Source organism: Pelophylax lessonae (assembly GCF_965119305.1).
Source record: "Pelophylax lessonae genome assembly, chromosome: 3".
NCBI lineage: Eukaryota > Metazoa > Chordata > Amphibia > Anura > Ranidae > Pelophylax > Pelophylax lessonae.
Window position 1 is genome coordinate 287659920 of NC_138770.1, and position 23527 is coordinate 287683446.

Genomic DNA, 23527 nt, shown 5'->3' on the forward strand with positions numbered 1-23527 from the left:
GGACCGTGGCCAGACAAAAGTGGCAATCCAAATGGTTTGCACAAACGTCATCACTTTTTGAAATCTACCCTATATTTTCCGCAGCACAGGTGTGGGATCACCAATGAACCGATAACATGGTAGTTTTCTCCACAGACAATCAGGCCACCTCCGAAATCATTAACAAAGGTAGTTCCAGTTTATTACTTATGTCCTTCGTACACATGTTCATTTGGCTGTCCCTCCAATACAAATTCCATTTTCGCTGCAAATTCACCAACAGTGTAGATAATACAGCCGCGGATGCTTTATCACAATTAAATTATCTACTGTTTCTAAAGGCCTTGAAGCCCTTAGTCTCGCCAAACCAAACAAAAAAATCTGGAATAAGGCGAAATACTTACAGCATTCTACCGGGTATACGAAGTACAGTCCGATCTGGAACAATAACAATTATCCAGAGATAGCGAAATTGGTGCGTGGCATTCGATGGAAGAGGTAGGGGATAGTATGGATGTCCCAGATCTTTCGAGATGGAGTCCTGATACCTTTTGCACCCCTGCAAGCTGAATACTCTCTACCTGATCATATGCAGTTTTACTACTTGCAATCAAAACATGCAGTCAGGGCGCAGGGGGAAATGCAGGAATGGCGGCTGTCTCCTACTCCTATATTTAATCTTATACAACTGACAGACAGCTCTAAAGGCTTTATATCTCAATGTTACATTATGTTAATATCGGAATTTCATAAAGGCCACCCTAGTAAAGCGACTTTGGGGTGGGAGAATGCTTTTAGGCTAATATCAACTGAGCAATGGAAAGAAGCATATCAGGTGGTGGGTACTTGCTTTTTAAACGCAGCACAGAAGTTGTCACAGCTTTATACTCTTTTACGTGCTCACTATACTCCCATGAAGCTGAGCAAGATGGGATATGGTACAGAGCCACACTGTCCTAGGTGCAAAAGAGACAATGGGGACTTGATCCATCTGCTATGGAAGTGTCCCAAACTCCACCTGTACTGGGACCAAATCATAAATACACTAAACATAATATTTCAGGGGGCGTGGCCGGCTACCGATGTGAGAGCAACGCGGCTCCGGATCTCTCTCCTGCTTGCCCTGATCCTTACTAGATCCTGGTGGACCCCGGTCCCATACTCACCTCAAAAGGACATATTTGCACTCCTGGTCCCTCTGTGCATTGGCGGCCATGGTGAAGATCGGTCATCCCGGTCCAGAGGCGCCTGGATTTCACCCTCCGGCCTTCCAAGATGCCACGGAGCTCGAGCCATCCAGCTGCGGCTGCACGATCCTCACAGATGTCTGCCTCCCTCTCCCAGAGTAGTGCTGCAGGGGATGTTGTCTCTTCTGGATCCTCTTCTTCCAAGCTGCAGGAGGCCGTGAGTACCTTTGTCCCTCCTCCCCTGAGCTCCCCTGCTGCTTCAGAGCTGGCTGTGGATGTGGATAGGCCTGAACCCACCCTAACTGCTATCATGGATGCCATCCATCTCTGTCAGGCCTCTCTCACTACACAGATAGACTCTGTGAGGATGGACTTGTCGTTCCTGAAACAGGATGTCCATAATCTCCACCATAGGGTGGGCAATGCAGAACAACGCATTAGCGACCTGGAGGATGCCCACCGCCCCTTGCAGGCCACTGTGACCGATTTACAGAGGGGTTAGGCAGCCACGACTGACAAGATCACTGATATGGAGAATCGCCTCCGACGCAATAACCTGCGCTTTCTAGGGTTCCCCGAGGGATCGGAGGGAAAGACCCCTGAATCATTCATGGAGAAATGGCTTCTTGACACCTTTGGGAAGGAGGTTTTTTCCCCTTTATTTGCCATTGAGCGGGCACACAGGGTGCCACTACGCCCCCTACCACCAGGGGCGCCACCTCGTCCTCTTCTCATCAAGCTTTAACATTTTCGTGACAGGGAGGCTGTGCTTCGTGCCTCCAGGGATAAAGGTCATGTCCACTATAACAACAATGTCATCTCCATCTTCCCTGACTTTTCTGCAGCTACTCAGAAGCAGAGGGCCTCCTTTATGGCAGTTAAAATGCGGCTGCGGGATTTACAGTTGCCATATAGTATGCTTTATCCTGCCCGCCTGCGGATCATTTCTCAAGGCAAGGCTCACTTCTTCCAGGATCCTCGGGAAGCTGCACAGTGGGTGGACTCCTTGGGCCGTGGGTCTCCTTCCCGCCAAGACCGTCGATCTCCTCCTAGATTAATGACTTTTTGTTTGGTGACCATGCTGCTGGGCCCTGGGCTTGTCCCGGGTGTTCTTCGGACCCCCTCTTGCCAATCTTTTTGGACAGATGAGTATCCTTTTGCTTGGGGTCGGGGACCTTTTTTTCAGTATTTCTTCCTGATGGATGGGCATTTTTGGGATGGGGGCTCCCCCCCTTATCCCCTTTCTTTATTGTTGTCTTCTTTTGTCTGCTACAGGACGAGCAGATCCACGTTTCCCTGCATTTGACTTTTTTGTTGTTATGGGGTGCAAAGCTCTCAACTGTTGGGGCCTGAGGGCCGGGTGGGTTAGGGTGGGGGGGGGAGGGGTTTGTTACTGTTACCTTCCTCAGCCTGCGGGACTCAAGGGATTTTCTTTTTCTTTTGGTTTTCTTGTTTTTTTGCACTACTATGTCTTCCAGGACTTGCACATTATGCCTTTTTTGATTATTGATCTCATGTTTCTTCCTCTTGTCATACAGCCCTTGTCCTTTTATTTTGCTGCTATGGTTATCATTGTGTCTCATGCATATTGCCTCTTCTTAGTTTATCCTAGATGATTGTACTGCTTTGGCACTCGGGGGGTTGCCTTTCTTTTGGCTGACCTTCAGGGTGCCAACGTTGATTTTCCCTGCACTTTTATGTCTACTCTTCGTATAGACTCATGGAACCTCAGGGGGCTTAACGCTTAGGTGAAGCGCTCTTTGGTGTTTGAATATTTAAAACGACATAGTCCTCACATTGTCTTGTTGCAGGAGACGCATCTCCAGGGGTCCAAGGTTATGGCCCTAAAAAGGGCGCACGTGGCATATGCACTGCACTCTACGTACTCCCTCCTATGCCCGTGGCACGTCCATTTTGATTGCCAAATCCGCCCTTGTTACTATTAAGCAACTCAAAACTGACCCTTCGGGGTGCTTTATCATTCTGATTTTTGAATTTCTAGGCAAACCTTATACTTTAGTGAATGTCTATGTCCCTCCGCCGTTTACTAAGTCATTCTTTGACCGAGTTTTGGGTTTGGTTTTGGAAATGGCGACCAAAAAAAAAAAAGACCTCTTCTTATGGTGGGTGACTTTAATACGGTCCTCGACAATGCTCTTGACTGGTCTGGAGTTGTCTCTTCCCAACCTACCCCCTTATGCTCTTATTTGGATAAACTGGACCTCTTGGACGCCTGGAGGTGGAAACATGGAGGGATTACTGAATACTCTTGTTACTCGAGCTCACACAATACTTTGTCTCGGATTGACCTCTGTTTGCTCTCTCGGGAACTGCTGGGTCTACTTTCGGGGATCAGGTATATCCCCGGGCGGTGTCTGACCATTCCCCTCTGATGGTGGACCTTGCTTTGGGGTCACCTCCTAACTACAAACTTTGGAGGCTGAGCCCCTTGTGGCTGGCGGACCCCGCGGTGACCGATCAGGGACTGACGGAGTTGAATTTCTACTGGGCACTCAATGGATTCGGACTTGCTGATTTGGGATGCCTTCAATGCTACAATGTGGGACACCTTCTCGTCTGCCATAGGCAATGCTCGGAATGTTCGGCAGACCAAGTTGGTCGACGCCGAACCGGCATTGCATGCGGCTGAACGGCAATATTCCGACGACCCCACCCCTCAAAATCACGCCTCCTGGCGGTCCAGAGCCCGTGATTTAGATCTCATTCTTGTTGAGCGCACCCAAAAAAATCTTTTATATCAGAATCAAAGAATTTTTGAACTAGGGGATAAAAACAGTCGCCTTTTGGCCTACCTAGCTAGACCAGATTTTCAGCCTTGTGTCATTCCCCCGAGTTACCACTCAAGCCGGTGCCATTGTGGAACAAACTCCTGATATTCTTCATAGCTTTGTTGCTTTTTACTCCTCTTTATATAAAACCCAAGCTCATTATACTATTGTTGAACTTGATGATTTTCTATACGATATTACTTTGCCCGCATTGTCGGTCGATTGATCTCGCTTTTTAGATTCACCCTTGACAACGGATGAGATTGACGCGGCCCTAGGTACGTTCGCTCACAAGAAGACGCCTGGCTTGGATGGTTTCCCCATCGAATGGTACCTTCATTATAGAGAGTTGTTGGTCCCTCATTTATTAACTGTGTTTACTTGTGCCCTGAAGGAAGGACGTCTGCCGCCCTCTATGACGGAGGCCCTTATTGTGCTCATCCCGAAGCCACGCAAAGACCCTCTCCTCTGTGAATCATACCGTCCGATATCGCTTATTAATACTGATGTGAAGATTTTGGCCAAGGTCCTTGCGAGGCGTTTGAATATGGTTGTCACGGACTTGGTAGGGGTGGACCAGTCGGGCTTTATTCCTGGCCATTCCACCTCAATCAACTTGCGTAGACTCTTTACTAACCTTCAGACGACTCATGCTTTTGTGGGGTCCAGGGTTGTGGTGGCCTTGGACACCCACAAAGCTTTTGACTCCGTGGAATGGCCTTACCTATTGGAGGTATTGGCGAAATTTGGTTTTGGGCCGGGATTCATTAATTGGGTGAGGCTTCTCTACTATCTCCTTTGCGCTCGTATCAGATTGAATAACTTTGTGTCGAACTCCTTCCCTATCTTCCGGGGTACCAGGCAGGGTTGCCCGCTATCCCCATTATTGTTCGCCCTGGCTATTGAGCCCTTGGCTGCGCAGATCCGTCAGTGTATGCAAGTACTTTTACCATACACTGTCACTAGATAGACAGCTAGATGGAGAGATAGATATACAGATAGATATACAGATATATGGAGAGATAGATATACAGATAGATGGAGAGATAGATATACAGATAGATGGAGATATAGATGGAGATATAGATATAGATAGATAGAGAAGGAGATATAGATAGATAGATAGAAATACATACACGGGCATAGCAGCATATATATATAGATGCACAGGCATAGCAGCCCACATTACATTATTATATAGCCATCAAGCAGTGTCTAGCCTACCTGGTGATGACTGGTCCTGGCGCTCCGATCCGATGGCCTGGTCATTAAGGGGGCAAATCCTTGCGGCCCAGAAGTGGTTAAACCTGCAGGAGGAGCGGTGTTTTTATTTGTACATTACTTTACTATTGCTTTAGGCCTGGTTCACATGTATGCAGGTTAGCGGTTCACATGTATGTGGGTTGGCGGTTCACATGTATGCGGGTTAGCGGTTCACATGTATGTGGGTTGGCGGCCCATATTTGCACAGGGATAGGGATAGCAGCCCATTTATTTGAATGGGGTTGGGCTGCTATGCCTGCGTTTTCAGCTGAAAAAAGCTGCATGCAGAATTTTAAAAAATGCAGTGGCGGTGAACCCCATCCTGCTTTTGCACCATGCGACTTACTTGCAGTTCCTGCACAAACTGTTTTTAAATGCTGGGCCCATGTATTTAAAAATGCAGAAAGCTTGCCAGAGCAGGAACTGCAGGTAAGTCGCATGGTGCAGAAGTAGGATGGATTTAAAGGCCACTGCATTTTTTTTAAAATGCTGCATGCACCTTTTTTCTGCGTAAAATGAGGGCATAGCAGCCCATTCAAATCAATGGGCTACTATGCCTGTGCAAATGTGGGCCGCCAACCCGCATACATGTGAACCGCCAACCCCCATACATGTGAACCGCCAACCCGCATATATGTGAACTAGGCCTAAAGCATGTGAAAAGTAATTTACAAATAAAAACACCGCTCCTCCTGCAGGTTTAACCACTTCTGGGCCGCAAGGATTTAGCCCCTAATGACCAGGCCATCGGATCAGAGCGCCAGGACCAGTCATCACCAGGTAGGCCAGACACTGCTTGATGGCTTATTTTAGGCCTGGTTCACAGAGTCTGTACTGACTGACTACGTATATAATTATGTGCAAAAGTGAACCAAAGTCCCTAAATTCAGCCATGAAATTGAAGTGAGTTAGAAATTTAATAATTTAAGTTTAATAATTGAATACCGTATACCGTGACAAAACCCTAATCAATTAATCGCAGCATGGAAATCTGATATCGTCACATGCCTAGTTATGGCATTTGACCTGCGGAGAAGCCCTATGTGTTTGTGGGCTTCTTCTCTTTTATACTGTACTGCCTCTTTTGTTTTGTTTTGTTGTGTTTTGTTTGTTCAATAAAAATACCTTTACAGTCGGTTCACACTAAGGCGGCACGACTCCTTACTACTTCGGGGGCGACTTGTGCATTACCATGCACCACGACTTCGGAGCGACTTGCAGGGACTTCACATAATGGAAGTCTATGCAAGTCGCTCCGAGGTCGCCCCGAAGTAGTACAGGACCCTTTTTCTAAGTCGGAGCGACTTGTGTCGCTCCTATTAGAACGGGTCCTGTAGCGGTCAATGGACCGCGAGGGAGCGCGACTTGTCAGGCTGACAAGTCGTCTGACAAGTCGCGGCAGTGTGGACCAGCTCTAAAAAAAACCCATAATATTTAAAGTAAAAATCCCAATAAACCCTAAATTTTGTCTACTGAACATCCTATAATGTGTTTCTAGAGGAGGAGCACCCTCTATAACACATTCTAGGATGTCGGAAGGGCTCTTTTTACATACTCAGAAGTTTATTCTAGTAATGTGGAAACCTGCCAATCCCCCGACACATACAGTAAATCATGGGTGTTAGCCATGGGAAATGCACTACTTTTAGAACATCATATCTACACAAGATGTAACTGTCAGGGTAAATTTGAAAAGCTGTGGGGCGTATGGTTGGATACCCCTGGACTTAGTCCACAGGAACTGGTACTTCAAAGATTGTTGGTATGCCCGAATAAACCATAGAAAATGAAGATATGTCTTTAACAGTAGCATTACAATAGCTGCACTTCTTGTGGATTATTGGTTGGGTTGAACTACAACAGTATAATTTCTGATATATATGTAATGGCCTGACCGTATATAGATACCAATATTTGTATGGCTTCTATGCCCACAAATGCAACCCAAAAAAAAGGGAGGATTGCCAATGTACTGAAACTGTATTTTATTGTACTAGACATTAAGCCCGTTAAATTAAATTAAGTCTCTGCGCTCCAAGTCCCAACGGCTGTCCGTGGGGCACATGCGCAGTAGCGCAATCTCACGGACACAGGGACTTGACGCAGAGACACTCCGCGGCAAACTGTGGGTGTGGCCAATTGCTTAGCAGTGGGAGGGGCTTAAGGGATAGGGTAAACAAAACCCAGACTTCCTAGTACTCATAAAATATGCTTTGATTGCTCAGCCTACCTTAAAGAAGAACTTCAAAAAAATAGTCAGAGACTGCATAGCAACCAGCAACTGTTGAGACAATGAAGACTTTGGTGAGAAGTATATAATGTACATTATTGTGTATATAGTGAAGGAGAGTGTAATGTACAAAATGCAGGAGACAGGAGTATGTACTGTACAGAATGCAGGAGACAGGAGTATGTAATGTACAGAATGCAGGAGACAGGAGTGTGTAATGTACAGAATGCCGGAGACAGGAGTGTGTAATGTACAGAATGCCGGAGACAGGAGTATGTAATGTACAGAGTACATGGGACAGGAGTATGTAATGTACAGAGTACATGGGACAGGAGTGTGTAATGTACAGAATGCAGGAGACAGGAGTATGTAGTGTACAGAGTACATGAGACAGGAGTATGTAGTGTACAGAGTACATGAGACAGGAGTATGTAATGTACAGAGTACATGAGACAGGAGTGTGTAATGTACAGAATGCCGGAGACAGGAGTGTGTAATGTACAGAATGCCGGAGACAGGAGTATGTAATGTACAGAATGCAGGAGACAGGAGTATGTAATGTACAGAGTACACGGGACAGGAGTGTGTAATGTACAGAGTACATGGGACAGGAGTGTGTAATGTACAAAATGCAGGGTTCGGACTCTGCACAATCCACCCCCCAGCTCTATCCACACCAAATGCCCATCCCAGCTCCATCCACCCCCCTGGCTAAATACCTCTCCCAGCTACATCCCTCCCCCAGCTCTATTAACCCAAAATGCCCACCCCAGCTCCACACATCCCCCCTGGTCCATCCACCCCCCAGCTACATCCACCCCAAATGCCCACCCTAGCTCCATACACCCCCCGGCTAAATCCCTCCCCCAGGTCCATCAATCCCCCCAGGTCCATCCACCCCCTAGCTCCAAACACCCCCCCCAGCTACATCCACCCCAAATGCCCACCCAAGCTCCATACACCCCCCCCAGCTAAATCCCTCCCCCAGGTCCATCCATCCCCCCAGCTCCATACACCCCCCAGCTACATCCACCCCAGCTCCATACACCCCCCCTGGCTAAATACCTCCCCCAGGTCCATCCATCCCCCCAGGTCCATCCATCCCCCCAGGACCATTCACCCCAGCTCCATACAACCCCCCCTCGGCTAAATCCCTCCCCCAGGTCCATCCATCCCCCCAGCTCCATCCATCCCCCCAGCTCCATACAACCCCCCCTCGGCTAAATTTCTCCCCCAGGTCCATCCATCCCCCCAGCTACATCTACCCCAGCTCCATACAACCCCCCCCGGCTAAATCCCTCCCCCAGGTCCATCCATCGCCCCAGGTCCATCCATCCCCCCCCCCAGGTCCATACAACTCCCCGACTAAATCCCTCCCCCAGGTCCATCCACCCCCCAGGTCTATCCAGCCCAGCTCCATACAACCCCCCGGCTAAATGATCCCTCCCACAGGTCCATCCATCCCCCCCTAGCTACATCCATCCCAGCTCCATACAACCCCCCCAGCTACATCCACCCCAGCTCCATACAACCCCCCCCCTGGACAAATCCCTCCCCCAGGTCCATCCATCCACCCCCCTAGCTACATTCACCCTCTTCCCATTCTTGAAATGTCAGACCTCAGATCAGAGGACCGTTATGGCAGGCAGCTCCCTCCCCGATTCCTCCTCTGTGTACAGGAAAACACAGGAAGGAGGAGGGGCGGGCTCAGTGCACTCTCTCTCTCTCTCTGCATGTTACAGGCAGCTGAGAAGAGAGAGCGGCTTCTATATTGCTCACGGCGGTGCGGCTTGGTTCAGCCTCTTCCTTCCATAACGGAGCCGCGCTCTTCTCCGACAGGACCGCCACCGAGGTGGAGTACTTCTTCCCGCTGGATGATGGAGTAGGCGCCAATCCTGAGGAGGAAGTGAAGAAGGCGGGGATCTGCTCCTGTGTAACACGCCCACCCAGCGCCAGCCGGCCGCCCTAAGTCTCTCTGCGTCCCAACGGCTGTCCGTGGGGCCCATGCGCAGTAGCGCAATCCCACGGACACAGGGAAAGTGGACGCAGAGACACTTGCATTTTTTAAATATAGAAGATTGTTACATTAAGGGTTTTAAACAATAAAAATTATCCAGTGTTTTTCCAGCAGGTTCCAGACGCAGACGCCTTTGCCACTCCGGCCCCGCACTACTCACTGTTATGGATTAGATGCTCACTGGGCCTGTGCGGTTGCATTGATCGACAAGTCGCTATCAGCCAACTCAAGAAAGACGTACAGTAGGGCTTGGAATACTTTCCAGTCTCAATATCCCAGTCTAAATTACTGCAACTTTAAATACCTGCTGGCTTTCGTAGCCTACTGCCACTCCCAGCTTAAGCTTTCTTACAACACCATAAAGACATATTTGGCAGGAATTCAGCACTTTGCATGCTGATAGGCCCTCTGTTTTTTGGCACATCCCATTAAGGCCATATTTAAATGGATTTCAGAAGAATAGTCCCCCTGCTTTGGCCAGCAGGCTCCCTATTACCGGGCATATATGTTGCAACATGTCCGATATGCTTTCCAGGTCCTGGTCCTCAGGGCAGCCTTCTATGGGTTCTTAAGACCAGGTGAATTTACATTTACAGGTACTAAGTCCCATATTCTCCTGATTAAACAGTTAATCAGATACCCCAACCATTTCCGGTTGCGCCTAGACATCTGGAAGACACAGCAGACTTGAGCCGGCACCGATATTATGTTTTTTGAAACCCAGCAGACTGGAGCCGGCACCGATATTATGTTTTTTGAGACCCATACTGCTTGGTGCCCGGTAGCAGTCCTAGACCAACTTATGGCGCAGTTGGCAGACAAACCCAAGAATAGCCTGCTTCTACCATTCCCAAGTACACCGCTTACTACAACACAATTAATTAAACATTGCCACATCCTTCTAGTGAACCTAGGCTTAGACCCTAAGTTATACTCTGGCCATTCCTTCAGAATAGGAGCTGCTTCGGCAGCCTCTCGCCAAGGCGTTACCGTTCACATCATTAAGACTTTAGGTAATTGGAATTCATCCTGTTACTCCAGGTACTGTATATCCCGGATCCACACATTGAGATGTCTCACGCATTTTCACACTTGGCTGACTAGTCTGTTATATAAACTGTTCAATAAACCCCTTTTTCTTTCATCCTACTGTCTTTATTTTTGCCCTCTTTTAGGCCTACTGTCCATGTGACCACAGCACACACCAGATCACTATTCCCCTCTCCCTCCCTTACCTCCCTGGACTTTTTTTAAGAGACTCCCAAGTACAAATATTGTTTTCTCTGTGCCCTTGCATTGAGCCTGCATTGATCATTGCAGAGATAGTGTGAATGATCCCTTGCTGCACCTTGTACAGTTGTATTTGCCTTATTTAGAGACGTTGAAGTTACAGAGGTTCAGGCCCATCACAGCTATTCTGTATCAAAATGTCAGTTTTACAAGTGTATACTTTCCATGGGTCTGTCATCCCAAGTATGGATAGTCATGAAATAAAGAATCCATCACAAAACAGACTGTTATTGTATCCTGAAGATGTTCAGCAGCTTAATGTGATACAGTTCAGTTTATATTGTGCACTGTTCAACCTGGATTCCAGTAGACAGATTGCTGCCCCTGACGTAGAAATTGCTGTGTTCCCAGAACAGGCAGTAAATCCTGAGATTCTGTGTCTTGGATGGCTTTATGACTGTGTCCTCTTCATCTGATCATTCTGTCTGCCTCAGGAAACACTCTCACTGTGCATTCTAATTAAGCCTTGCTTTAAAGTGATGCTGAACATCATTTTAAGATCATACAGAAATGTCTACCTAACAGTTAAATGCTTTCTGTTAAACTGTGCGCAGTCCCCTGGGGTGTATTTCAGACGGCTTTACACATCATAGAGCCCCCTAACTGGAGTACATAAAAGCCATCTATAAACACGCACAGCAATGAAGAGCGCTTTGTACATCAGAACAAAACTGCTTCCACAGTTACTTTATATGTTAGACATTTCTTCTTTTTCAGAATTACGTCAAGCAACGGTCTACAGCCACTCCAAAATGACCCCTTTATAAATAGGGGCATATTTTGTTAGTATATATTTTAAAATTGAAAGTATTTTAGTAGCCATTATATGTAAATAGAATAGTTATGTTCTGTAGCACTGATGCATTTCTAAAGCATGTTCTATAGAACATTGCACCACCCACATCAGTCCCTCTGCATGATACCTTACAGTGAAATTTTCCTACTCACAATCAGAAAGTGTTGCTTTCCAAAAGGAATGGTTTTATATCCAGTTTGGATGCAATTGATTTCCTTTTGGCCCCATGCACACTGGCTGATTAGCCCTGGTGCATGAGGCTCTGGCATTTAGGTGCCGCTGGCAGTTTGTCAAACTGTGTTAGGATCCATTCACACCTCTGCATTTTGTAGCTTGAAGCTCAAAGCTCCAAAACGCTGGAGGAGAAAAAAATCAATTATTCTCTATGAAGTTGGTTCACATCTCCACTGCAAGTCGCCTGAAGCCAAATGCCTAAAGCTTAAAAAAAGTTCTGGAGATTTTTTGTAGCTTAAATTGGGCAGATTTGTGCATTTTTGGCACATTTTTTTTCACAAAGAATTAAATGGAAATGCAGGATTTGTGCATTTTTGTGCACATTTGCATGCTTTTGCGTGATTTTCTGCTCAAATAGAAAAATGTAAAAACAAGAGTAATAATATACAGTGGTTTGAAAAAGTATTCATACCCCTTAACATTTTATACTCTATGTCATGTTACAACCAAAAACGTAAGTATATTTTATTGGGATTTTATGTGATAGACCAACACAAAGTGGCACATAATTGTGAAGTTGAAAGAAAATTATAAATGGTTTTCAAAATATTTTACAAATAAATATCTGAAAAGTGTGGCATGCATTTGTATTCAGCCCCCTTATTTTGATACCCCTAACTAAAATCTAGTGGAACCAATTGCCTTCAGAAGTCATCTAATTAGTAAATAGAATCCACCTGTGTGTAACTTAATCTCAGTATAAATACAGCTGTTCTGTGAAGCCCTCAGAGATTTTGTTAGAGAACCTAGGTGAACAAACAGCATCATGAATGCCAAGGAACACACCAGACGGGTCAGGGATAAAAAATATCCCAAGCTTTGAACATCTCACAGAACCCTGTTCAATCCATCATCCGAAAATGGAAAGAGTATGGCACAACTTCAAACCTACCAAGACATGGCCGTCCACCTAAACTGACAGGCCGGGCAAGTAGCGCAATTTTAAAGAAGCAGCCAAGAGGCCCATGATAACTCTGGAGGAGCTGCAGAGATCCACAGCTCAGGTGGGAGAATCTGTCCACAGGAAAACTGTTAGTCGTGCACTCCACAAATCCGGCCTTTATGGAAGAGAGGCAAGAAGAAAGCCATTGTTGAAATTAAGCCATAAGAAGTCCTGTTTGCTGTTTGCGAGAAGCCATGTGGGGGACACAGCAAACATGTGGAAGAAGGTGCTCTGGTCAGATGAGACCAAAATCGTACTTTTTGGCCTAAAAACAAAACGTTGTGTGGCAGAAAACTAACACTGCACATCACCCTGAACACACCATCCCCACCATGAAACGTGATGTCAGCATCATGTTGTGGGGATGCTTTTCTTTAGCAGGGACAGGGAAGCAGGTTAGAGTTGATGGGAAGATGGATGGAGCCAAATACAGGGCAATTCGTTTTAGAAGAAAACCTGTTAGAGGCTGCAAAAGACTTTAGACTGGAGCAGAGGTTCACCTTCCAGCAGGACAACGATCCTAAGCATACAGCCAGAGCTACAATGTAATGGTTTAGAAAGCATATTAATGTGTTAGAATGGTCCAGTCAAAGTCCAGACCTAAATCCAATTGAGAATCTGTGGCAAGACTTGAAAATTGCTGTTCACAGATGCTCTTTATCTAATGTGACAGAGCTTGAGCTATTTTGCAAAGAAGAATGGGGCAAAAAGTTTGCTCTCTAGATGTACAAAGCTGGTAGAGACATCCCCAAAAAGACTTGCAGCTGTAAGTGCAGCAAAAGTTGGTTCAACAAAGTATTAACACAGAGGGGCTGAATACAAATGCACACCACACTTTTCAGATATTTATTTGAAAAAAATGTTGAAAACCATTTACCATTTTACTTCCACTTCACAATTATTATTATTACTGTGTGTTGGCCTATCACATAAAATCCCAATAAAATGAATTTCCATTTTTGGTTGTAACATGACAAAGTGTGGAAAATTTCAAGGGATAAGACATTTTTTTCAAGGCACTGTAAGGGCTCAGAAAGGAGGAGTTGGTGTGGTGATGTGTGGCTTTTACAGGAATAAAAGCAACATGAAATCAAAGGAAGAAAGGTGAAAGAGGAGATATAAACACCAGGAATGGCATACTCCGAAGGTTGATAATTTGTAGCAGGAACATCCAAATGCCTATACCAGACATTGCCGGAGAGCACTTTTTTCTATTCATTGCCTACACCAGATTGACATTGCTGGAGAGCACCATTTTCTTATTCATAACAAAAAAGCAGTAGCTTCAAATGTGATGGTAATGAGGCAGTTCTACTATACTCCCTACTGGTTCATGGAAAAATTAATTTTAATTGATTCACAAAAAGAGTAATTTCTTGTAAAGGTCTTCAATAGGTTAAAACCAGGTCACATTTAGATACTAACACTGTTAACATATAAATAATTATGCAGTTTTCCATGTTGCCTTTACATGGCAGAAATGTGGACAATAATAGGAAATTGGCATTGAAAAATATGGCAAAGAGTGCAACGTGCAGTATATATGTATATCTAGGTAAGCCAGGAATTTATAGGTTAGCATTATCATGTTATAGAGGACATTTCATATGCTGGAGAAAATGTGGAGGTAATAACGCAGACTTGCTGCCGTGGGCGGAAAATAAGAACATCTGAATAAATCCTTATTAGAAGTACCCGCTGCTTAAATCCTTGGATTATTTTATTTTATTATTGTTTGATATTGATTCTAGACACCAGTGATTTTGAAATCCTGACAAAACAAGGAAGAAAAGAACAACTTGTTTGAAACTTGAGGACTAAGTACATATTTACCATATTGAATATTATATAGCGGTCAGAAACACTGTTCTAGTACTCTCTTTGATTAAATAATATAAAGCTGTGACCTGGTAATACCCTATTTCAGCTTCCAGGTATTTGGAGGCTACCATATTAGCTCATTACACAGACAGGCTCTGCTCTGCTACACTCTAGGGTTGGTTGGTAAAGAGACAGAGGATGTTCACATAGTATAGTAAATTATTACTTTGTAAAGGAAATGTCAGTTTGAATACCCTATCCTGTGGAAAGGGATTTAAAATAAAGCAGGATTTTTGCTAGCATATTATTGGCTTGGTAAAGTGAGCACATCTTCACCTTATTCACCAACCTCATTAAACATTCACCATGCTATGTGAACAGTCTCTCTTCCTTTAGTAAACCCCACTGCTTTTGCTTTACTGCTCGTCCTCATTAGGGATGAGCATGGGTTTGGTCTGAATTTAGGTATGGACCAAACCCAGAAGCAAGTCAGTGCTCTCACCAAATTAGCGTCCAATTAGTTGTTGCCAAGGTATTCCCTGCCCCACAGCTGCATGTTACACGAGGATGCTCGTGACATCATTGACCTGATATTGGCATATTTGGATGATGTGATTCACTCAATATGTCACAAGTATTCCTAACCTTTGTTATGTTTGACTGCAGGGTGGGGGATGCCCTGGCCCCAGTTGATTGGGCACTGATTTGGCAGAAGTGACAGCTTTTTTCCTTGGTCTGGACCCAAGTTTGGACCAAACCCATGGTTATTCCTACTCCTCATCATGCTTGACTATAAATCTTAGGACCTACTAAAACAATGTACTTCCTTGGTGCTAATAACAGTTGTTCAAGTGGACCTTTCAGGAACAATACAAATCAGCATGAATACAGACTGATCTGTGTCAGACATTTATGAACAAGAACTGCAAAGGGACCAGGATTTACAAGATTGTGTCATCTCTGAGCCAGGTCTCAGTCCAGAAAGTCGATACCGATCCCATTGCTGTCTGAGACAAAATGGCTCTACTCTTTTGAAGAAAAAGGCTAAATAAAGACATTGCCAGAGATAATACTCTGATCTCTGTGACAGGTAATAAGTACCTGTAAATATTACACCAAAGCTGGTCATGCACGTAAGGATTTCTCTTGTACAGCCCATGGGCTCCTTCAATTCCCCCATCCATGCTAAACAACATGAATAGGCTAATACAGTGGAACCTTGGTTTACGAGCATAATTCGTTCCGGAAGCATGCTTGTAATCCAAAGCGCTCTTATATCAAAGCGGATTTTCCCATAGGAAATAATGGAAACTCAGATAATTCGTTCCACAAACATTTATTCATTATGGCAATACAAAATACAGTATAAAGTGTACTGTAGAAATGTAAAACAAACTAAGCTGAACTTCAAAATACAGTACTGTACTGTATACTGTACTGTACATGTACATTATTCTGTTCAGCCCTGTGCAGTGTATTTACTGTACAGTACTTTCACAATTTGACTTCTCTTTTAAATGTACAGTATGCAGGTGCAATTTGACTTCTCTTTTAAATGTACAGTATGCAGGTGCAATTTGACTTCTCTTTTAAATGTACAGTATGCAGGTGCAGGGGTTACTGTACTGTATTCCGGAGTACTGTACTGTATGTACATACTGTACTGTACTGTACATGTACAGTACAGTATTCTGTTCAGCCCTGTGCAGTGTATTACTGTACTGTACTTTGACTCGACTCACGTTTGCCTTCTCTTTACTGTACAGTACATGTATGGGTTCCACCACATCCGCCCATCCGCTCTGCTGTATTCCGGAGACACTCGGCTCGGCTTGGCTCGGCTGATGACGTCACTTCCGGGTGCGGGCGCCGCTCGTATATCAAAGCGGCGCTCGCAAACCAAAGCAAAAAAAAATAAAAATGATTGCTCGTCTTTCAAGTTGCTCGTAAACCGCGGTACTCGTAAACCGAGGTTCCACTGTAATGTCAACTATTGTATTCTGAAAAACGAACTTTTTGTATTAAAAACTGACTTTTGTCAAACAGAATGGTGCCACAGGGCCTTCCACGGAAAGGAAAAAAAATTACCCCATTCATAAGGAAGCAGCTGGCATTTATTCTATGTATAGCCAGCTTTCTACCCATACATTACTGGGCCTGCACCTAACATGAGAAGGTAAATCTGATGCTGGGTTTGCTAATGGTGATGGTAAATGCTTACAGTCAAATATAGACCTCACCCTAGTAGCTAATCTGTAAAATGTTTATGTTTCATACAATAGCAAACATGTGGAACTCTTTTTATTTAAAAAAAAAAAAATCATTTGGAAGAGCAGGAGTATGAAATTGTGAATATCATATAAAAAATGACTTCCACTTACACTCTACAGTAGTAGTCAAAATATAGAAGTCCACATAGATTCTTGCTAATAAATTACCACCAGTGGTGGTTTGATCACATAGAAGGTTCCTAATGCTAGTGTAATTAAATATTTATAACTGTTAAGCTGACCATACAAAGTTTCAGGATAGTTAAAGTGGAAGTCTACCTGTCATGTACCTGGTTATTGAGCCTGACATGCGGAGGAAGGCCTTTCGTACAGCCCCTGGCTCGAGGGCCACTGGTGGTGAGACAGTAGCTGCTGGAGCACAGTGGGGTAAGAGTGCCAATAATCAGTCCAGTAGTCTGCGCAGGTAGTAGCTGGCAAGGAAGCCAGGAGTAGCTGACAGCAGGCAGACGTACCAGCACGATAGCTGGAAGCAGGCAAACTGGCTTGGCTGATGACAGACTGTGGATGCACAGCAGGAAGCAGGTACCAGAAGATGCTGAACTGGACTGAAGGAGCTGTAGCAGGCTGGAAGAGCTGGAAGCAGGGTCAGATGAGCCGAGTGAGTAACAGATGGACAGATCAGCCATATACGGCAGACAGCAGCATAGTCAGAATAGGGCAGAATCGGCAACGGATGTAGGATCAACAGGTGCAGCAGGCAGAGACAGAATCCGAGGTGAAGCCAGGGGTCAGGACAAGTAGCAGACAGTAATGGTCGGAAGCAAGCCAGGTCAAGATCAAAGGTCAAATGCAGGAATCAGGAACATACACCGATTGCCAGCCTTGGTGACAGATGCACGTGCGAATCCGCATTCGCATGTGCATGTTTGCCCACATCTGTTCAGTTCGTTCTTGGATGGCATGTGCATACGTGTGCACCTGGAAACAGCATCTATACCTAAAGCCTTTCCTGACACCACCCTAACACTAAAATCTCTAAATCTATAAGCATCCACGATCTAAGACTAACCAATCTAGCCCTGTAAAGAAGAAATCAGTATACCTTTTTTAATCTGTTCTGGTCCAGTCTCCAGCAGCGGAAGCTCTGCAGAGGAGACAACCGGAAACGGCTGGGAATTATTGGGAAGTAACGTAATCCATAGACTTACTATGGGGCTTTCATTGTCAGCTGCTTCCTCTGCACCCGCCTCCACAGAGAAGCTGCCGCTGACAGTTCAGCGTGGGACTGGATCGGATCGGCTTCAGAAAAGGTACGGAAATCAATTTCTTCTTTAAAGGGTTAGATAGGTTAGTCTTAGATAATGGGTGCCAGTAGATTTAGAGATTTTAGTGTTAGGGTGGGCTTCTACTTTAAGCATTTATGAATGATCCAAAGACAAAAATGTATTATATTGCAGTTTAATAAGAAGTGGTTGCATTAGCTTTTTTCAGGCTTGTTTCCTTTATTGTCACCTGGTGATCCTGCCAGTAATACACTTTCCTGTCCCTGGGTAGCTACAAACACTCCTCCACAGCATCTATGGGGCAGTCATTATTGTCACCCATGCTGGATTTCAAACATATCACTGGATTCCTGGCAGGATCAACAGGTATTTTCTATGCTTGCTGAAAATGTCCTTAGCCTGAAGAAGTAATGAAGCCAATTCCAACCTGGGGCTTAAAGACACAAGGTGGGGGATTTCTACTAGGTTAAGGTCTGGTCACTGACCTGCATTACAACAGAGAAAAGATATACCTGTACTCAAATCCCAATAGCTTGTGCATGTATTTAAACTATCAAGTGCTAAAAGGGTTTGACCACACTACACTACAAACTACAAATTATATATATATGTAGCACCACCCCCGCAGGAGCTGCTGATTATATTATTGGGTCTACACCCTGCCTAACAACCCAATCAAATTGGCTCGATCCCTCCTCAGGCACAACTGACCCAGAATAGGACTGGACTATCAAATAGATACACAGGTTGGAATACAATACTTCACTATGCAACAATACCTTGTTACCTTCTTGAATAGTAGTCCTTCTGGGTGACACAATGGAACAACGCACAAGATTGTAATTAACCAAACTTAGTTTACTATGTATCAAATTGAATAGGGGAGATACAATACAATACAATACAAGTCCATAAAAGGTTATTTAAAACAGCTTTAAAAAGGTAAAAGAATGCCCCCACACTCCTCCTGCATTAAGGCTAGACACAGTACCAGGTAGGTGGGCCTATCTGAGTCCCTCCCCCAGAGTTCTCTTCTTTCTTGTTGATCTTCGCTAGCAAGGTTATTGAATAGAGCTCATTTGTAATCCAGATTAGGAATAAAGATCAAGAGAGAAAAAACAACGAGCTGTTAGTTGTCACCGCAGGGTGTCTGCGTAACTGAGCAATAACTTCTGCGAGAGAGATAAGCCTCTGGCGACTCCTTTACAGACCTTATTGTTTGTCTATGAGTCTCCTGAGAGAGTATGGTGATAAACCCCGGGGTTTTATCACCTCCTGCTGCGCTACCGCTATCTGTAGATAAAACTGTCTCTTCAGCAGATAAAGTCAGTTATTGGGCATGTGCCCTCTCACCAACAGAAGTTTCTCCTTCGCGCGCTTCCACTGCGGTCTCAGTCCTTTGGCTATATGCCAGCCGCACGGGGTCCTTCTGGCGGATGACTTCCGGTCTCGGCAAACAGCAGTATGACCTCCAGGAATGTGCCTCGTGCTTGAGATGGGACGGTTCCACGTCGTCCCTCCAGGCTAAAAGGCTCTGGCCCAATATCCAGTGTCAGTCTTTCACTCTCGCTCGCTGGTTCCTCAGAGTCCAGCACAGAAAGGCCCCCCCCCCTTCGCGCGCTTCTCTCTTCCTTTAAATAACCTCCCCCATAGTGCCGTGCGGTGCAGCCGTGCACCCTGGATCTTGCAAAGCAGCCTGGGAGATGTAGTTTCTTCATCTTGTGAAAAGGAAGTCACAGCCCGGGAAATTCCATGCAGCTACCACTAGAGGGAGCCTAGTTCCTGGATCTTGCAAAGCAGCCTGGGAGATGTAGTTTCTTCATCTTGTGAAAAGGAAGTCACAGCCCGGGAAATTCCATGCAGCTACCACTAGAGGGAGCCTAGTTCCTGGATCTTGCAAAGCAGCCTGGGAGATGTAGTTTCTTCATCTTGTGAAAAGGAAGTCACAGCCCGGGAAATTCCATGCAGCTACCACTAGAGGGAGCCTAGTTCCTTCCCACATATCAAACAGTGTCTTTAAGCATGTTTAACCCCGCTACACACTCCCCCCACTTGAGAAACTTTGGTCCCCAAAGAGGTCAACAGTATGTACCCTAGTGCATAGGTTGGCATTATACAACAAAAACATTAACATTTTGCTGAAATAAGTCAATCTGAATACATCCAACTTTGTATTCTAATAGCAGTGCAACAGTAAAACGATAAAGTGCAATTAATAAACAAATAAGTGATTTCTACAGTGTTAATATAGTGCTGATTTCTAGTGCTTTTATATAGTGCTCCTTTAAAAAGCACATGTGCCTTTGCAATTTCTTAAACACTTACATCTTAAAGTTTGTGTTGAAAAAAAAACATCAAAAGGTGAGAAAGAGAAAAAAACATATAGTGAGGTCAGAGCAACAAAATGTGCGCAAACATTAACTCACAAAGTAAACCAAATTGTGAACATCAAAAACTGTGCTTATTATAATGGCCAAACCCAATATCCTTATGTACAAACTTAAATGCAAACGTTTTCTACTTCAATACTTTGTTCTCATGATCTCTCACAGACCCCCCAAAACTTGGGTGGCTTGTACAGTTGTGCCTGGGGGTGAGCTAGGGTTGTCCCCCACCAAATCTACAGTGGAGGAACTAGGCTGGTCAGGAGATCTTTTGGAGGTAAAAACAGCTTCTTCCGAACATTCACCCAATTGATCATAGGTCAGTCTCTTAGGTGGGTGAATGACTCTCCTTTCCCTCTGTTCCCGTGGAGGCATGCTCTCAGAGGTGCTAGGATCAGGCACTTCTGAGGATTCTTCAATGTCCCCCTCCTCATGTTCCAACACAGAGGAACCTGATGGTTCAAGAGAGGTCAGTTCTTCTTCAGAGAAGGGTGCAACCTCCTCCTCAGGATCTTCATCCTCAGCTGCTTCTTCTGGAAGCATATGAAAGGGTATGAATTCAGGGGCTTCTGCCCGAAGGGCTCCTCTATCAGCCAAGTCAGATGAAGACAGGGAGGCAGGTGTGGGTTCTGGCAACTGAGATGACCACAACCAGTCGGGTACCTCCTCTTCATCTTCCAAATCTTCAGATGGAGAACTTCCCTCTCCCTCATCTGGGAGCGTCGTCTGAGATCTGGTAACTGGTCTGGACCGGCGAGAAGTCGAAGGGGCCTCTGACAAGTCTTCCACAGGGGGCATACGAACCGCTTCAGAGAGAGGCAGCAAATGGTTCCGATGCCAAGCCTTCAATGGACCCACACTTCCTTCAGGCCGAATTTGGTACACAGGAAGGTTTGGCAGTTGCTTGCAGATAACATAAGGTTGGGACTTCCAGCGGTCTGCCAACTTGTGTTTTCCCGGGACACCCAAGTTTCTCAACAAAACCCTGTCCCCTGGTTGCAGGTCATGGATCCGAACTTTTAGGTCGAAATTTTTTTTATTCCGCAGTCCACGTTGATCAGATGTGGCCTGAGCCTTGTCATAGGCCGCTTTCAGACTCTTCCGCAGTCGGTCCACATATCCTCTATGCGATGCTGAAGAGGTATGATCAGGCGAAATGCCAAAGGCCAAATCCACTGGCAACCGAGCCTCCCTTCCAAACATCAGCCGATAAGGGGAATATCCAGTAGCATCACTGACAGTGCTGTTGTAGGCATGCACAATGGCAGCTACGTGCTTGCCCCAATGCTGTTTCTTCTCTGAGCTCAAAGTCCCCAACATATCCAAAAGAGTCCTGTTAAATCGTTCAGGCTGGGCATCCCCCTGTGGATGGTAGGGAGTGGTTCTAGTCTTTTGAATGCCTAACATATCTAACAGTCTCTTGATCAGTCTGCTTTCAAAGTCCCTTCCCTGATCAGAATGGAGGCGTTGTGGTAACCCATAATGTACAAAGAACTTCTCTACAAGAACTTTGGCTACCGTTGAGGCCTTCTGATCCCTTGTTGGGAATGCTTGAGCATATCTGGTAAAATGGTCTGTTACCACAAGGACATTCCCCTGGCCACTCAGATCAGGCTCTAAGCAAAGGAAATCAATGCACACCAGCTCCATGGGTCCCTGACTTTGTAGATGGCCCATTGGGGCTGCTTGACGTGGCAGAGTCTTCCTCTGTATACACCGGACACAAGAATGACAGTATCCTTCAACTTCGGCCCTCATACAAGGCCAGTAGAACCTGTCCCTGACAAGCTGAAAGGTTCTTTCGGGCCCCAGATGGCCATGATTATCATGAAGAGCGGCCAGAACTCCCTCTCTGTATTTAGCTGGTAAGAACAGTTGCCACTTCTCCTCCAGATCTTCAGATGGACCTCTCCGGTAGGCCACTCCTTCTCTGATCTGTAACCGGGTCCACTCTCTATGCAACAGACGGGCCCCCTGAGGGGAGTCAGTTAGAAGCAACTCAGGGCTCTGGATCTCCAGGGCTTCCAAGAGAAGTTTTCCCAAAGGGTCTTCCAACTGCTCCTTCCGCAAGTCCCTTTTGGACAGCCGGGGCAAACCCTCCCCTTCAACTTGGGTCACCTGGCAGTAGCATTTGGGTACTCCGATAGCCGAAACCCCAATCTCTTCTGCTCTTGACCCTCCTCGGGATCGAAATTCAGTTCCCTGATATAGGGCACGCACCCCTTCTGGAGCCAAATGAGTCCATTCTTCCGCAGGTTCCTGTGGAACATGCAACCTTCTGGATAGGGCATCTGCATCCCTATTTCCGATTCCTGGCCGATACTTCAGGCTAAAATTGAAGCTAGAGAGGGCAGCCAACCATCGATGTCCTGTTGCATCCAGCTTGGCCGTAGTCAACAGATAGGTGAGGGGATTATTATCTGTCTTGACAATGAATTCAGCTCCGTACAGGTAGTCTTTCAATTTGTCAACCACTGCCCACTTCAAGGCCAAGAATTCAAGTTTGTGAGTAGGATAATTCCTTTCAGCAGGCAGTAGGCTTCTGCTCACATAGGCAACAGGTCGCAGATGACCCTCATGCTCCTGATAAAGTACCCCCCCCAGCCCATCTCGGCTGGCATCAACATGCAGTTCATATGGTTTTGTGGGGTCCGCATAGGCCAACACAGGGGCAGTGGTTAGGGTTTCCTTCAGCTGGACAAAGGCCCCTTCGCATTCCGGGGTCCACTGATCCTGGATGGATTCCTTAGCCTTCCGGGGGCCTATGGTGGACTTCGCCGGCTTTACCAACTCAGGGACATCATCTTCTTCATTCTTCAGGAGCTCATTTAGGGGTCGGGCAATCTGGGCGAACCCCTCCACAAACCTCCTGTAATAGGAGCAAAAGCCCAAGAATGACCGGAGTTCGGTCACATTTGTGGGTCTCGGCCAGGAAGCAACAGCATCCAGCTTGTCCGGGTCAGTGGCCACCCCTTCTTCAGACACGATATGGCCCAGGTAATGGACCGAGGACTGATAGAATTGGCACTTCTCAGGAGAAAGTTTCAGACCTTCTTCATGTAGCCTCTTCAAGACCTTTT